Raw genomic sequence first — 19362 nt, 5'->3', positions numbered from 1 at the left:
TGCTTGTGTCCTTGGATTGATGCTTAAAGGATAGGAGATCATGTGTTTGTGGTCATAGGCCCAGTGCATGTAGTGTGTGACAGGTGAAGGTGATGGGTGTCACCTGTGTCCCTGTCGTCTGAGGGCATGTCTCCACCCGCTGCCTCTGACAGCAGCATGACTGACTTATGATCAGGATTTATCATCCTGATTTATGATGAGCCAACCGTGTCCCTCAGCAGCCATTACAGCCAGCTCTGGGTGTGTGTATGTGTATAATAAGACTGTTAATAGAAAAACAGTACAGATTTAAAAGCTATTTGCTGAACAGAATTTGAAAGAGCTATGCAATAACAATGTTATGGTTGCCTCACTCACTACATTTACATGCACAACAAGAGAAGTGGATAACTAACCTGGTCCTATTTCAACCGAGTTTTCAAAATGCAGATAAACCCAGGAACTATGACTGTAACAGCGCCGTACCACTTACATTAGGTTCAGGCTAGGAGAGGCATTCAATTGTGTGGGGTAAGAAAAAAGATATTAGACACGGATGTTTACTCACTCGATTTAGATCAGCATTGATGGCAAACTATAGTCCCTCCATTGCAGACTAGCACGTGTTGTTTTGGTCTGCTATGTTAAAATGAAAGCAAAACCTAAACTTCAAAGTATTTATTTATTTTACACTTTGCAGGTCTGAAACTCAAATGCTCAAATTAAATGTTATGTGTTTCTGTTTGGTTATATGCATGATAGCCATTGTTATTAGCATCTATAGCTTCAAAGTTTTGTGTTGATGCTAAATTAATTGATGCATTTGACCATCTCTTAGCCCTCGTTTTCTGGTTCTTTAATCTGCATGTAGTTTTGGGGCAAAGGCAATTTGAATTTTGTTTTTTTTAGTACACTCTGGGTTCTCTCTGCATGTAAAATCAGTGTCTTCTACATTTGATCGCTATGGTGTTGGGAGCAATCCACAGTGCCACATCTGGGGACTTGAGTCACATTTAGCCTTACTTTATCCAAAATCCTGAAACGTGCATGTACTGTTGAAATGATGAGTCTAAATTGAAGGTGTACACTGTTCTTTGTCATTCATTTGATTTTATATAAAGGTTTGTAAGCTCGCCATAACTTCTTCAGGGATCTTTTTACATTTCAGCTGCTTCCATTAAATGATTGGATCCCCAGTAACATAAACAAGAGAATTTGTAAGTGTCTAAACAAAAAAGGAGTACTATTTTAGACACTCACAAGTTCAAATACTGTTCAAAAACCATACTTTTGGTAAGATATCTGTATCAAAACCTCATTGTGTATTTGTTTGAGTAGCACCTCATGTGATTTTCTGTCACAGAAAATGTGGAGCACTGTGTAGCACTTGGTAAAAATGTGTATGCGTTGTTCCCTTGACAAATGCAGCTTGGAAAACATATTCCAAAACTGGAGTACTAATTGTGCCGACTTTCTGAGCTGATTTTTGAAAGCTGTGAACACTATGCCCTGATAGGAGCACACCATGTATGCCACATGCCACTACTGCAGGCTATGAGTCAGACCCACTTCATAACAGGCGAGTGGAGTCTTGACTACCAAATGCCAAGCACAGGGACATGGGGGCTATTTAGTAAACATCTTTCAATTCCACACTCTCTGGGTCGGCCAAGCAGCATCTAAGCTTCTCTGTCCACGCTGGGATGCAAAAGCAGGCTAGACGTACCCAAGGGAAGAAGCGAAGGAAAGAGGAAAGGAAAGAGGAGGCAGAAAAAGGGAGAGAGAGGGGGCACAGGAACACACATTAACCCTCATGCAGGAGATGGAAAATAGAGCGGAACTGAACATGCTCCTGAGTGTTTGCATGTTGTCAGGGAGGTGTTTGCTGACAACCCAATACAACACTGCCAATATCCCTGTGTATCTGGCCATAAAACAATAACAATCTCTACCTTTGTCTCTCCACTGTCTCTGCTTCTTCTTATTGTACCTCTAAGTGATAGTGCTAATCCCTTCTTTCACACTAAGTAACAGAAACAGGACACAGGAATGGGGAAGTGCAGATATAGTATTTCTTTGTCCGTATTGATTAGATAGGCATAGTAAATCTGATAGTGGTTTAGTGGATACAACTGCTAAACAAAAATTGCCATGAAATTCAGTGTTATCAGACATGACAGTTCATCTGGTGTTGTCCGTGTTACACATTGTATAACGATATATAAACTGTGTCCAAATGTTTGTGGTAAATGCTCGAAAGGCTCATCTGCGATCATCCTTTATAATTATACTTTACTTTAATATTCTTCAGTCATAGTCTTTAAATGGCCATACTGAAACTTAATGCATTTTCTATCCTCTTCAGTAAAGCTGCCTGACCCATCTGTCTTCTTTGTCTATTTTTTTCTTCTCTCTACAAATGGAATCTTCCAACATAAATAACACTATATCTTAACAACAAAAAAAAGCATGTCATGAAATGTATTTGATTTTATTTGATACTGTTTACGCAGTTTTAAATTCCATGAGGTTATGCTCACCAATCACTCTTCACATGGTATGGACGTCCGCACTTGTTTGATATGACTCCGCTGCCTGTTCGGAGCACATCACATCTCCTTCCCTGAGAGCTGCCATGTGTCTATGTGTATCTGCTGTGCTCTCAAATCCACTGGGGAATCCATGAGTGAGGACTGTTGGTTTGTTTGACAGGGACCTCTTACCCCTGTCTCTCACAGCTCAGATAGAGACAGACACATGCATGTGGATGGCAGATAGTCAGATAGGAGAGGAGAGAGAAGGGGGAAAGAATGGGGTGTAAGGTGTTGACGGGCCTGGGGGATAGAAGGCAAAGCATAAAGGAGCATACGCAAAGTGCCCAAGGAGGGGCCACATTAAAAGGCTCTGGGAGAGAATTAATGGAGGTTAGGAAGAAAATGGAGAGACAGATAAGGAGGGAGAGAAAGCTTGGCACAGCATTGGCTTTACACTGTAAAAACACTTTGTTCAACTCAAATAAACTGATCCCACGGATTTAGAGATTCAATGATCGTGTAATTAAATTGTGACAAAGGTCTCTGCCGCTGTTGCTGTGGTGGAGAAGGGGCGGAGTTTTAAGTCATATCTGAAATGGCAGGTTGAGGTGCCTGAGAGGGATTGGTTGAGAGGAAAAGGTAGCAGGCTTTGATTGGTTTGGGGGTGTCACTTGGATCACAAGTGAATTTCATAAATACAACTTCATAAACATGATACGTGTATAGAAATAGTATGCTCTGCCTTTACTTAATGTATTTAGCAGTGTATTATTTAGTGTACCTAACAACACATAAGTTCTTTTTGTAAGATACCCCAGTGGTTTTTACAGTGTAGTGGAGGGTTTATTATTCTCTGTAGCACTCAATCAAACGCCGGCCTCTGAACAGAGCAGTGCTGGCGAATCATCCTGAGGGCTTTCTCTGGTTCAGTCTCTCTCTCCATCGTGCCCTCCTCCCTCCCTTTCTCCCTCCCCCGCTTCTCTCCCTCTTTCTCCTGCGGTGTATGAGTGCTATCCATCTGTCAGCTGTCAGTGCCAGTACAGAGATATACAGGGCTGTCACTTCGTCTCAGCCTGGTTTGGTTTGGGAGGCCCGAGTCTGCAGCTGCCTCTCCTCCACATACTTTCCCTATGGCAGCACTGTTACAAACACAAACACACAGATCTGAATTTGTGATCTGGGCCAAAGAGAAGAGTACATGCAGCTGAATACATGATATGTATTAACCACAGTGTCACACTGCACAGTAGTAGATCTTAGTTCTTTTGGTATGGTTTCATAATTAAATACAAAAATATATACATTTTATATTATAGGACAAATATTGTTAAATATCATACTTCACATTTGGACAATATTTGTCTGTGATTGTATGGACTTTATTTGGAATCTATAAGTATGATTGTTTTAGCTTGCTTAGTCTTAATCAAGAGCTAGAGGCATGCTTATGATGCAGCGTGTGCTGTGAAGCAGGAGAAGCCTCATTTCTATTGCACACAGCCAATTACAGTTTTTACCTTGATAAAATCACATGTTAATGTCAGCGGGTTACTAAATAAAGATGGCAGCCTTGACATTGAGCGGCTAGTTCCTCATCCTGCATAAACACGCTTTTAATAACCAAGTACTGTTCAAATTTGAATAAAAATATTTTTTTATTTAACAGGATACACTATAATGCCATCATGTTACCCAATGATATTACAAATTGATGCACAACGACTAGTATTTTTATTAAAAACAAGCTTTCAGATTGAATAATACAAAGGTGTTCCATTGCTATAAATTCAGAAATGATTATTATGTTGTCAGTTTGTCCATGTAGATTTGCAGTTCTGACAATAAGTACATCTCAGCACAATGCATATAGCAGTCCAAAAAGCTTACAGATTCAATACGCCCCCTTCACATTTAGTCAAAGAACTTGTAAAATGTAGCTTGATAGATGACAAACCCCAACATATGTGCTCTGTTCAAATGACAATAAAAGCAACCCATTACGATGGAACAAATGTCAGTCTTTATGTAAACCAGTCATGTGCTGATAGAAAACTATGGTCTTGAACATGTGTGGGGGCTAATATAGGACTGTTAGTGCCAGATCCGTGGAAGGGTGCGAGAATAAAAGGACTGATAGGTAGGTGCGGTTTGGGACGGGTACATATGACTGTACGGGGGAGCAATTACCCAAATTAATTGCAGCCCTCCGTTGACACCACTCAGGAAGAAGACTTGAAGGCAACGCATGTGTTCTCTATGACAACAACAGAGGAGAGGATGCGAGCCTGCTTCCTCCCCTTTTTGCGCCTTTCCATTTGTATATGTTGACAAGATTGCTGGGTTTTTGTGCCTATTGTGCCACTCCTGCCATTCCAACACCAATTGTGTGTTGGGGTTTTTGGGGCCTCGTTATTAGAGGGTGACAGTTTTTGGGCGGGCAACAAACACGACTCTGACGATTAACACCGTGTCAGTGTGTCAGCTCATACTGTAATCCTGATATTCTGTCTATCGCACATGTGTGGAGAGGAGCGCCTTGAGTGGGGGGAGGCGAGAGAGGAGAGGGCAATATCATAGAAAAAAGGAGAAGAGAAAGAGGCCTTCATAGGATCCCAGGAGGCTCGGATAAAACCGTGTCGTTCACTGAGGACATTGTGTACGGTGTTACTGTAATGCAATGCTAACATTCCTCCCACTTCTGGTCTCTCTGCAGGGAAGAGGAGCAAGGCCTGCTGGGAGATCTGTTTAGTTGATCAGACGTGCCAATGCATTGTAGCCCAGTCTGGGGAATAAACTGCTATGGGATACAATAGGGGAGACTGGAGCATGACAGAGGAGGATAAGGGATAATGCTGAGTAGAAATGAATTGTAAGACTAAGCATGAATAACACGTAAAGGACGGGCAAAGAGACGGTACATTTGGCATGAGTGAGAGTGGGCATATGGCGAGGTGGGTGTCCGTGGCTTGACTTAGATCAGTCCATGAAATCAAATGCGCAGACTGCCATAAGGGGCTTGTGAGCGTGCTTTCACTGACAAAGCTTTACCTACCCGATGCAATGAAGTTGTTCTTTAAAATATCATTGTCTGAGTGAGGAACAAAACAATTATTTATCCAGAGGAACAAAACGGGTAATAGCTACTTTGAGCCAAAATAGAGGCACAGTAAACAGAGAACTATTAGCATCTAAAAAGCTGTGTTTTTCCAATCAAAACCAATAAGACCACATGTTGGAAAATGAAATAAGAAAGCAGAGAAGTAAGTATACGCTCTTTAAATGACAGCATGGAATATTAGGGAATTTACTGCATCTACTTGCACTTAGACATAATGAAGATGCATTTGAGGTTACAAAATATTACTGCCAAGATATGTGATGCTGGGCAAGTTTATCTACCATCAGATTCTAAACGTACAGCAGATCTCTAACTACTACTACGAACATCTCTGTGGACAGATTGGCTTCACCTTCACACTCTCAATCAGCTTTTCTATCATAGAGGTGTCACATTAACATACATGCATGCACACATACAAAATAGATGGCACGATGCAGATGGGCATGTCTCTGTATGGGTAAACAGGCACACGTAGTCCATAGCCCATCCTCCTCCTCCAGCACCTCTCAAAGCCATTATTGGCAGCAGTTCAGTGACGGCTGTGTGACTGCCAGTTCTGCAGATCTTCTCCTGGAGCCAGCTCTCACCATCAGCGCTGGCTTGATTACCCTGATGTATGCACACCCAGACACTTGACAATCTCTCACCATTTACATATGCAGCCTCAGCACTCCACAGTATACTTCTGATCTGAGCTGTGTGAGAGAGGGAGAGAGGGAGAGGTTGTTAGATTTACTGCGAATGTGTGCGCTCGGGCAGAGACGGAAGAAGAATAAAATGGCAGCTCTTGCACGCTAAACGTAAAACAAACAAACTTTAATCCGGCGCCGAGGCCCTTGTGCTTCAAAGGAAGTAAGGAATACAGAGAGACGGCTCACCTAAGGGTGCGCAAACACACAAACAGAGCATTTACCAGTCAGACGTGTTATTCACTCTTATGTCAAAGCCTACACTACCGGGGATAGAGGTTTGAATGATGTTGTTCTTTCTATTCAAATCATCAAAATCATCCCATACAAACAACCCCCATTCCCCTAGACCTGAATCTCTTGTTCTTGCTGTTCTCTCCATCTCTGTCAACGTTGTACAGGGAAGTGTGGAAAGGAGGCGGGGAGAAGAGAGGCGGAAGAGGAGGTCTGGGGAGTAGATCCATGTCGATCTTCTTTGGCTGGCGGTTCACAGGGAGAACAGGGCTGGGGCTTATCATCATTAAAACGCACACAACTTGACATGTTTATTTAATCAGCTGCTCCCGGCGAAGACGGCAAGCTGCTGCTATCTCTCACTGTCACATGTTGATCTGCCACTGTGCCATGTGTCTTTGCGTGTATGTATGAGGGACGCGTGCACTGGCAGGATAGGCATATGTATGTGACCCTTACTTCCTGTAGCATGGAGGCTTTCTGCTGTGGTAACTGAGTTTAAAGGGGCCTATTTGTTTTATTCAAGTGTTTGTAGTTTGTAGTGTGAAACTATTATCAGTGTTTTATGTTGTGTTTTTTAAAAAGTCTTCCGCAGAAGAAGCAGAAAGTATTTTGGCCTCCTTGCTTTTGTCTGCAGTGGTGTAGCTGAAAATTCTGGAGCCTGGGTAACTAGTGTGGTGGCCGCTACATGTTTTCTACGTTACAAACATTTGGAGGGCCCCTTTCCAAGAACCTTTTAGCCCCAAGTCCAACACCACTGACTGTCCTTCATCATGTTTATGTATTAGTGTCCAGGGTGTCAGATGCCTAAAGCCTGCAGCTGCTGGGAAGGACTTTCAATTGATTATCCAGGAGAAGAATTATTGAAATGCATTAATACAGTATACTTACAACTAAAAAGCAAGTATAAATTCAAAATTCACTTTGATTTTCTCTACGACTGATGTTGAAGGAGCACATTGTTGTCGCTCCACCTTTCAATTAAAACCCCACTTGCATTCAGGAACAGTATTTACAACCATGTGAAATAAAAGAGGAACTAAGAGTACGAACAAAAGCGCAGGGCTGAGACGGCCGCACTGAGAAAGCAGTGACTGAAGTGGGATCAAAAGTCTGAGCAGAGCAGATGTGTGTTTGAGAGTGACAGAGAGACTGCAGGGCGGATTAAGGCGACACACTTCCTTTTTTGTTTGTTTGCCTGTGTAAACGTACTTTTGATGAAATATTAATGGCGCCTTCCAAAATGCCTTGTAAAGGATCCTCTGTCTTTGACTTCTCCATCTGTAGCACCTCAGGTATGCATTAGGTATTCTGCACTCACTGTCAGAGGGGAACCGGCAGCTCTCCTTGTGCAGGCTGTCGCAGTCAACCCAGCTCAGCTACACACCCTCCACACTCACGTGACCCACGTTTAGGGCGACCCCCACATCTCCAAACTTTTCAGGTTAGACATCTTTTGTTAATAACACACTCGCAAGCTACATTTTATTGTCTGCATTTGACTGTGTTTGATATTTTAATTGTTACATGGTTAAATGTCCTCATAGAGAAATGTATCCTTCAGTGTGGCTGGGGCAACCTGTCAGGAGTAGTGGGTGACGGCAGTGTGGTGCCCGTGGATCCATCTCCAGATCTTGAGCAAGGTTTGGCTAAGGTTTATCTTTGCTGGAAGATATGCTGTTTGTTGTTCGCTCATCCAAGTATAACTGAATACTGTTTATTTGCCTTTCTGTGGTCTCAAAATACTCAGCAGCACAGCAGACAAAATGTTATGGAGGTAACGTATGTTGGAGAGCAGGACCACGTCACAACTACAACCACAGAACATTGTAGCAGGACTCTCCCATCTTCATTGTTCACTATTTATCTCTGAGAGAAGAGTGGCTTTGCCAGGTAAATTGAGATGATGCCCAATGATTCTGACTAATACTACATCATGTCTTAGCTACACTTTTTGTAATTCTTGCAAGCTAACATAAATGTGTAAAAGAGAGTGTAATGATGTTCTCTGGAAACTTCCAGTCCTTTTGTACTACAAGTGCATTTGGGGAGCATTGTGGCAGGACAGGAGGTTGTTGGTTGGATCCCTGGCAGACTCCCAATCTGCCACATTTGGGTTGGATTCCAGTGCCCTGGCTTCCTATTACTGTCCAAAGTTGAGTCTTTTTATCAGCCTTCAAACTGGCTGTCCTGAGTATGTCCCACCTAAGGCTACAGCTACAGGGATATCCCCCTGTCACCTGCTGAAGAATCAGTGGAATAAGAAAGATGAAGGTTGTCAATTTGACGTCAGTCCTGTGCACTTTAGGTGAGTTTGAAAAGTAAACTTATTAAACTCCGTTGTTCTTCTTCCAGTGACAGCGGAGCATCAAACAAAATACTCACCCAGGCCCCGTTTGAGTGATGGACGTGTTTTGAGATTCAGTTTGAAATTCCTGTCCTCCATCTTCTTTCCGCTCACTAAACAACCCACGACAAGCTTTCATGGTGGGTGGATCGGGTTGATGAGGCGCCTGATGATATTGATCAGACTTCAAATGGTGTTTTCCACAGTGTGATTGGCAGCTGTCAAGGATCTGAAATCCAGTACCTCCAGCGCCCACGTCTTCTCCAGCCCGTACAGACGGATCAGATAGGCAGACAGGCCTCATCTGCCTAATGCATTCTGACTGAGGTAGGATAAATGATAGTGCCTGTCACCAAACATGTCTGGCTTGTGGTTTTGGCATTGAGGGCCTTGTGACGGCAGGTATCCTTTCAGTGCATGGGGTTTTTGAGCTGACGTGAAGACTGAGCTGCCAATCTGCCGCTTCGCTGTAATTACAAAGGTGATGGGTACCACAGTGTCATCGCCGGTGGTCATCCTGACACCCACACGGCTCCCTGTCACAACCAATGGTTAATTATAGCTCTGGCAATAAACACTGGAGGGAGGGGTGCTTCGGCATACCGTGGTGTTGTGATAGCTTTCATTTATTAAAACTTATCAATCTTGTGAATGACAATGAATGAGACAAGACCATTACCTCAACAGAAACTTTGTTGTGTGAGAGTTACTCTGTGCATGAGTTTATTTAAATTATTTTGATGTTCAACTTCATCAGAACCCCTGCTTGTTAAGATCCTATTATATTTGCAAAGAAAGAATCTTTTGCAAATCGTGGAAGAGGTAAACTGTATTTATTCATAGTGTGTATTAAGCAAACAATGTTCCGTATTATGTTTGTCCTAGAGTTATTTTTATCACTTTGACTACAGCAGCAGATGAAGAAAGATAAGCAAGTTTCCCTAGAGTGACATAAAATGGCTGCAATATTTATGGATGTTATTCAATAAACCAGAGTGATTTTACTTACAGTTTGAAGTGGAGTAAACATGACCAGTTTAAACGCTACTAGAGTTAATATTCTTTATCAGGTGGTTGCTGTTAACAAACTCAACACAAACTGGACTATACCACTTTGTTTGCAACAGGGGGGTGTCTGGGCTAATCCTCCCTCACCTTCTATTATGAACTGTGCTGGGTAGGAACTTGAGGAGCTAATCTCTGTCTCGTAGTCCAGCGCACAGCGGCTCCGACCCATGGCGCTATAATCCTGTAACTGGAGAGTGGCGAGAGCAAGGCTGAGGGAGAACAAACACGGAGACACGAGCATATCAGGGAGAGGGAGAGAGAGAGAGGTGAGGCAGCAGGGGGTGAAGCTCAAGAGGTTAAAAAGGAAACACTGTTGAATGTGAATGTTCAGGCTGTTGATCACTAAATACAGACAAGGCATTTCCTCCCTCTCTATCGTCCTGTTTGTTCTGTGTTTGGTGTTTGTGTCGGCACTAAGGCTCTGTTATTAAAGAGATTGTTGATTGCCTCTGGTTATGAATGGTGGTTCAGTCAGGCTGCATAGTGGCTGAGTGGCTGCTAGCACTGTCCTAAGGTCCCAAGTTCGATTCCCAGGCCTGGTGAGGTTTTCCTGGAATTGGTATGTCCTCCCTGTGGACAATAAAGTGTATCTTGACGTAACATACCCACGTGTAATAGGACTGTGTGATATGACAAAGACATTTACCACATTTTATTCCCTCATTTGATAAACAATCAGGATTTGATTTTGTGTTAAATCAAATACAAATGTCCATCAATTTTAATTTCCTGAACATAAACAAGTCACACTTTTAATGTGTGCAATTTAACACTATAAAGAGTCAGATTTACCTCCAAAGAACTCTGAACTGTGTCTGTAGCTTTTACCGATAGGCTATTGGTTGTGAAGCTCTCGTTTAAAATGACCCATGCTGATCATTGGAGATTAGAAATGACTGAATCTCAATTTAGAGTAACTGGATGTTTGAATACTTTAACAGTTTTAATGTTCAGAGTATTTTCGATCTGAACCACTGTGCAATATCATCCAAGCAAATAACCATCCTCAAATGAACACACTTAAATACATTTCAAAGGCAGAAATACATATATATTTCATTTACGCTTTGTTGTCAGTGTTTACCAGTGTTGAGTCTTGCGCAGTCTGAAAAATAAAGCATGCGTATGGACAGAGTGAGAGGGAGGAAAACAGCAGTTTGACAGAGGCAGAAGGGTGATAAGCAACACGCTATGTTTTTCCTCCCACAATTCTCTTTCAGGTAACATCCACCAATTTGAAGGTTCAATGGGCAAGATTACAGTTCTGCTTGAGATGAGTTAAAAATACAGGCTGACTTGTAACAGTGACTGACACAAACATGCAGTACACAGGCAAGCGCAGAGCTGCTCTGTGATTGGCCGATTTCAACTGGAGCGCAGATGAAAAGAGACGGCATTACAGATGTCAATTCAGATGGAGATCAGGTGCTGGGAATGAATGCGGCGACAACAGCCCTGCTTTGCCCATGCACATGCACAGGAGATGTTAATGTGTGCATAAAAGCATACATGTGAAGCCATTTGCAGATGCTATCATGTAAAAGAGATATTCAAAATAAAATTGTGTTTATTCAACTAAAAATTTTATATTTGTACTGGTCACTAACTGGGGAGGGGGGTGGGGGGGTATTGCTCAAGGAGCCAACCAAGTAACCTACCAAATTGTATGTTACATTTTGTGTATATTTTTGTTTTGTGTAAATACAAATATTATATATAATACAAATATATATATACAAATATATAATATATATACAACTAATTAAGACATTAATCATTCTAAATAATAATTAACACAACAAGGCACAAAAATTATCATTATTTTAGATTATTTCTTCATTAGATATTCACTGCCATTTACAAAGTTGTAGTCCATTATAAAAACAATAGGAGCGATGGGAGAAATTCCAAGTTTGTCATTATTTAAAAGTACAAAGTAGGCAGCCCTGTTTGCTATTTTGAGTGAGTGAATATCTGCCAGTATGATTCACACATGCATTTCATGTTCTGCAATTGATCCGATTCAAAGAAGAAATTTCCCAAAGAGAGTAATTAATTTTCTGGCACCTCGGTTTGGGTAAAGAGTGAGCGAGAAAATTCAAACAACAATGCACTGTAGAATGTAGTGCTAACAGACACACGCCAATCTCCCAGCATCCTCTACACTTGCTAGACATGTGCGCGAGTTGGCTCCAAAATACATTTGTTTTACCGCCATCCCTTGTGCTAGAGCCTAAGGCAGAATAGTTAAAAGGCTTCACTACATTTTTCTGTCTTATGTGTTAGTGTAAAACCAAATGCTGTAAAGGAACTGTATGTAGCCTGTACTTTAGCTGCAAAAAAGGTACTACAATCAAAACTGAACCTGGCATGTCAGTGCCTAAACCTGCAGATAGAGTTTTTCTCGAGATATGAAAAGTATAATTTATTCCCTGAGCTGCAGAGGCTGCACTAGCACTGATTCATGATTGGCTGCAGGTGCTTGGGTTTAGGTAGTGAGGATTCAGATCCTTTTTACATTTAAACCAACTGGATTTCAGTTTCACTTTCCCAAGTGAGAGACTAATGTGAGACTCATTCTCCTTTTTGAATAATCATCTTAAGAACAAAAAAAAAGACGAATTTTAACATAAATAAATGAAACATCAGGTCAAATGTTTTTGTAATTATGAATAAATCAGCATTATAATTGTTATCAGTAAAGGATTTGATTTGAACATGTTCCCTTTTATGAAATTTAAAATAAAATAAAAAACTTAGATGTAGTTCCTTTAATATCATTTATTTAATGTTATCTGAGGAATTGCCTTGATCATGTATGTGTTTCTTTAAGAATATTTCCAACCACTTTAAATTTGACATGATCTCTTTCCCACTTTCACACAAATGTTGAGCATTTTTTGTTGATTATTATTTGGCATACATAGATTTTTCAGTGCTTATATAGAGACATAATGTTTGTTTTGTGCAGAGTATTTTATTATTTTTGCCTTTTTTGCCTTCTGCCTTTCTCTGCCTCCTCATGCCTAATCTAGTGCGCCCCCTAGCTCCTGCATGTGGCCTATCTCCTCCTTCCTCTCCCCCCTCTCCTCTCTCTCTCTCTCTCTCTCTCTCTCTCTCTCTTGTTTCTTTTTCTCTTTCTCTCTCTCTGCTGCTCCTCTCTTGCCCTACATATCTGTCCCGGAGAGAATAGTCCCGTCTAACACCCAGCTTCACACAGACACGCTTTTGTCATGTTTTATATCATTCGACTAATGGCAAGAAAGCAGGTCCTCTGACTAAAGACACCGATTTCCCTAAAGATATGGTAACAAATGCTGTGTAAAAATGTGACGACTTAACCGAGCCGCGGAAGAATGCTTTTGGATGTGTGTTAAAGGAGAGAGGAGCGGAGAGGTCCAACAGATGGTAAATTTGGACAGCCCTGTTTCATGGTACAGTGTACGCAAATAACTGGTGTCTTTAATTTTAGATGCATTATTCAGTATTCAGTTTGTGTATGGATTTTAACCTTTTGTTTTCATCTGGTAAATGAGCATTTTCACAATATTTTTATTTATTGATGTGAAACTGCAGTATATTCAGTCAGATTTTGAGGTTAATTATTTGACATGAAAATAGATGATTTACATTTTTTTTCCTTTTTTTTTTTTCTGTTAAACATGCCATAATTATTCAAGTGAGATCTTTGCATTTCAAGCACTTTTGTAAAAATGTATTCAACTCCTTCCAGTATACATGCCAAAACATTATGCGGACAATGAAACCGACACGCTGCCAACAACGCCCCGAAATGACCTACTATTTGTGAGCTCCATTTGACCTGCGACTGTCGATCAGTGCACATCTTTGAAGCAATGAAGCGTTCAGGACTGTCCCATCAGAGCAGAGGCCAAAGCACACCCCCTGCTCGTGCCCTCTCTCCGTTCGGACCGTGATGTGAGTGTGTGTGTGTGTGTGTGTGTGTGTGAAGAAGGAAGCAAAGAAAGAGTTAGCCCCTGCTAGCAAGTCTCATCAAACCTTATGATTTGATGTCGCTAAATCCCCTAAAAAAAACCTTCTATCCAGGCTGGCATATTTTGATTTTTCCCTCTTCTCTCTCATTTCACATGAGCTGCAGATGCCTTAATTGTGCACGCTCTTCAAGGCAGCCTTTTCACTGGCTCTTGATAAGTCTTTGATATTCTGTGCTTCGCTAATTGTAGTCGCTGCCGTACATCTATCTTTTTTCAATTTCCTGATAATTAGCCTCTAACTCTTTCATCTGTCTTTTCAAGTGCACTAAATCTCCTGCTCTAATGAAAGTTACACTGAAGCCCAGCAAGGTTGACGGCTGGTAAAGAAAAAAAAAAATTAAACATACCACGGAATATCATTGGCTGTGGGTAGATTCTGTCCTTGGCTTTTCCCAACCAAATTATGGGCCTGAAAAAGAACACAGGAGCCATTTAATAGAAACAGAAATGACTATGTTTTAATGGACGGAAGATGTGTGGTGAGTAGAAGGACTAACCTGCAGCTACAAGTGAAAACAGATCAAAATATTTCAGTGCTCCACTCCCAGAAGACTCCTGTTATATGGAGAGGATAGGGTTAATGGGGAGGATTGAATGAGAATCAGTATTAGAGGGGTGCGAGTATGTGAGAGCATACTGAAACATAGTGTGGCAACAAAACTCAAAATCCCGTCCAAAAACAAGTTAGCTTGTGAAATGATCTGTTCATTGTTACTCCCACAATTACAAGCAGCACCTTGACTCACTGTTAAATTCAATTTGAGATGTTAGTTCATTTTATTATGCGTAAAAATAAATGAAAAAAACAAAACAAAACAAACAAAAAAACCCCCACAAATTCAAGCACAGAAGAAGCTGTTTATCACTATCACTTTGTGACAACCTCAATATAGAGTTAGCTCTGGTTTGTATTTACCTGACCAGTCGTGCTGTGCTTCTCTCTAAACTGGATTTAAGAAATGTTACATTTCTTGCTTGTTTCGCTGCCATGATGCAGTGACCAATCAGATTAAAATGTTCGTCATGAAATGGCAAGAGCCAATTCAGATTGATGTGTAGAACTCAAATTCATACCAAGTGGCATGAGCCAGGTTAAGACTGTTCCACAGTATTGTATTTTACTACTGTTTCTTGAATTTACTCAATTTCAGGTGTTCATTTGATTAAATTTTAACCCACATTTATACTGTCCACAGATCTGGTCATCTGCTTGTATCCATAGAGATTGATAAGTTAAATACTGTACTGTGGAACATTCCAGGAAAGGCAATAACATATAGACATGTTATGACAATCATGTGACCATGAAAATTTGCATATGCACTTTTAACTTTTCAATGTATGAAATAATGCACAAGTCTACGAGTAGATAACATCACACAATGATCTGTGAACATGGGAGGAATTCAAACTGAGAACAGGATCAGAGTAAAAAACAGGCTTCCACATTGATTTTTCCATCATGGCGGCTGTTTGAAGAGGGCGTCACATGTTCTAATGACCTCATCCCTCTCCTGGTGATGTGAGTTATTTCGCAGCAGGCCGCTTTAAACTAAGAGCAGAGTAAGGAGGCGTGGGTGAGCACTGAGCAGCAGGGGTGAGTGGTGTCGCTAAGTAGGACTCAGGCGTGGTGGAGGTGCTGGGGGGTGGGGGTAAGGGAGTGGTTAACAGGGTCATTTAGATTGGATGGGAGATCGATACAGAGAGGTAGAGAGGAGGTGCATCATGTCACCGTGATGTGTGGCTGTGCACTGATTGTTCTGCAGATTACACACAGGGAGGAAAAGAACCAGGAAGTGATCAGTCTGTGTGCGGACAGAGTGTCAGGCCTGCTGTGATCTAAACGCATCCATGATTTCCTTTTGGTTCATATTCATTGGTCAAATTTATAGATATCGGTTGGCCGATATGTTAGGCCAATATTTGAACTTTTTAGCGTATCAGCTATAGGCCTTAAATCTCGATCGATCTGCTGCTTAAAATACACATACAGTTTTATATTAACACTTTAATACAAAGAGATACAGTGGCTGCACAAAACATGACTACACAGGTTTGTGATTTTAAAAAAGGGCTTAGGGGTTTTTGTAATGAATTTAAAATACATAATGTAGGGAAAATAATCAAAATCAGCCCTAAGTATTTGCCCCAAAATATCAGCAGAGTTTATTGGACATCGGTAGCTCTATATTCTGAACAATAAGTATCAGCATTGGCCATGAAAAAACCCATATCGGTCCATCTCTAGTTAGTTGTTTAGGGTAATAGGGATTACCTGCTGGCAAGGCTATAGTGAGCATTTAAAGCCTATTTTGTACAGTGGCTGTTAGGTAGTCAAATATAAGCTCTATTTTCTGTTATTGTGTGTATCATGTTATGGAATAAAAATGAACAGCACAACTGCATCAAAATGCATGAAATAGTTGCTGTATTTTTTCTAAATGATCAGTGCTGGGAAGCTAACTAAATACACTCTAAATATGTGTAAGTATTCTTCTTAACACCAAACATTTCACTGCTTGATCAATACCTTGATTAAATTGACTTTTCTTGCATCAATGGCAGTAAATATCAGAAAACATATACAGTCCTGTTACAGCTGGCTAATCCCTACTATGTGTCCCCTATGGGGTCAGAGGTCATGGTCTCTGTTGATCAAAGCCCCTTCTCTGATGGGACACTGCTTACACAGCTGCAAACCCATGGCCATTTCCACATCCCTAATCACATGACTAAAGATCAGTGGATTTTGAAGTTATGCGTGCTCCTAGCTTCACCACTGCTACATTAACAATTGTATATGACATAGAAGATTATATTGTTTTCACAGTGTTACTAATTAATTTGCCTTTTTCATTTGTCTTTGGCATGTGTTTGAATTTAAATCAAACAATTGTGCAAATATATTTTTGTTTGTTCCCTAACGACACCAGACCACACCCAGTTTTGGAGTACATATATACCATATAGTTCATATATTTGTGATATTCAAATTGAACTTAAAATAATGAACCTTTTTTTTTTTTTATTCTAGTGGTGGTCTCAAAATTATAATCTAGAAGACAGATTAAAAACATTGTAATATTATAGTACATTTGATTCTCAGTGTGACAAAACTAATAATATAAGATTATATAAGATAAAACAACAACATTTTGTGATGTAAAAAGTCACTCATAGGGTTAGTGGTCATTGGGTTACATCTAATCACAGTCAAAACATGTCAATATTAAGTGCACTTGTAATTTGTAACGACAAGTTAAACTGTGAAAAACAACCTGGTTATTGTGACAGCTTTGATTGACAACTTAGCCTGGAACAAAGATAGTCTCAGAAATACACATGAAGGTACAACACAGGTCAGATTCAATAGTGATGTGGGAGTGAATGGCAGTTGGGGGGCTCAGGAGTCACAAGTCATATTCAGCTCTAAACTTATTTTCACAGAATGGCATTGGTACAGTGTCAGGTAATTAAAGTTCTTAAAAAGCGTGTTTTGAATTGTTATGATGTCTGTCAACCTACATCACCACAGCACAGAGAGAAGCAGAAAAAACAAGCAACAAGTAATACACATCCGTCAATTCGCTTTAAAGGGTCTATTTTATACAATTTTTCTGAGCCAACCTTATGCCACTCTATAATCTATTTGTTTTGTTTATTTGCCACGTTCACTGATGTCGGAAGTTCAAAGAGCACATTTGACTCAACATGTTATAGTGGTGTTAGCTCCTCTAAAACAAACCTGGAGTTGTGTTTTAGTTCATTTACACATGTTTGAGTAATACTTTATTGTTAGTCTGTCTTCATCTCCAATCCTCAAAATGCTGTTCCACCTTGTGATGTCATGAAGTGGTAGTTTTCAAGTTAACAGCTCCTTTTACCTTTAGTTCAAAAGAGATTGGCAATTCCAATCCATTCCTTATCAATTCCGAAATAATCCAAATTATTCTAGTGAAGGTGTATGGAGTTTAAAAACACAGTGGAGCACTTCTTGTATCACCACATGACATCATAAGGTGGAACACGGTGTTTTCTGTTTGAGCAAAGAACTAAATAGCCTAAATATGCAGGTTTTGTGTGTTAAACATGTGAATGAAACAAAACACAACTCCAGGTGTGTTTTTGATGAGGAAACAACATTATAACATATCAGTAAAAAGTATAATATGGGCATTTAAAATTCTGTATTAGCCTATACTCAAAAACATATGATATCTTTATGGACAAATTGCTATATTTTCTGTATGCAATTTCTCTGAAGCCTCTTGTTTTATTTCAGCTAATTTAATTTCTTTCTCAAGGGTGAGGAGAAGTAGCTGCCTCTTCAAACTTTTAAGGTCTGTAATTTGGTGTAAAACAGTCGCACTTTAGGCTCTGAAATTAAATAGGACCCTGTGGGCTTGTGTTGTGGGGTATTAAGTAATGTTTATTGATGTTTATTCTCAGAGGGAGCAGCATGCAAAAAATCACTTCTCAGCTTTGATTAATTTGCCCCTCCTCCCTCGCTGCACGTAAACGATGGAGCGAAAGCAAAATCGCTCTTTAGCCTCATGACTAAGAGAGACTACGAGTGGAGCATCTTTCTTCAAAAGCCGCACGCTGCTTCATGTAAAAAATGGACAGGGGCCATGAAGACTTTTTTATGTGAGAATTGATAACCACAGGCCTGCTGCATCATACATCACCTGTGAATACGAACAGCAGCTTCGTCTTCTTCTGCACAATATCTTAAGATAACACATCCACTGCGGCTAATGTTTGTTTGGACGCAGTCTGACTGAAAATATATCCACAAACATTATGAAACATTAAAAAGTGATCAGCAGAATACATGTGGCACTCTTAAAAATGTAGTAGATACTCTCACTCATATGGCATGGGGACATTACATTGACTTACATTCATTTCCTGGAGACTGATCCTTATTGCATAATCTTAACGCAAACCCATTTAAACTCATATTTGAACTTTAAATCATGCTTACCTAATAATAAAGAAATTACACTTTGGGAACTTGACTTTTCTCTCCATAAGGGAGGCTGGTACCCATGAATACCTATAGATTATAATCCGCACAATGTGATAAATAACAACATGAACGCCCTGAAGTGTCACTCTTCCTCTGTTTTTCTTAATTTTTTTCGTGCGTCATATGAAGGCCTGTCATGATAACACATTTTGAAGTGCGATACATCGTTGACGTTAATATTGAAACCAAACCATAAAGCAGAATTATCCCCAAAAATTATTCTAAATGTGTAAAAAATATGAGCTGCAATGAATAAATGACAGGATGCAACACTTAAATAGTTTGTTTGCATCTATAATGAGACATAATTAAACCTTCTACAGCTCAGATCTCATTGTAGAA

This window comes from Periophthalmus magnuspinnatus, chromosome 16, assembly GCF_009829125.3.
Source record: "Periophthalmus magnuspinnatus isolate fPerMag1 chromosome 16, fPerMag1.2.pri, whole genome shotgun sequence".
NCBI classification, from domain to species: Eukaryota; Metazoa; Chordata; class Actinopteri; order Gobiiformes; family Gobiidae; genus Periophthalmus; species Periophthalmus magnuspinnatus.
Note: the sequence above shows the minus strand (reverse complement) of the source record.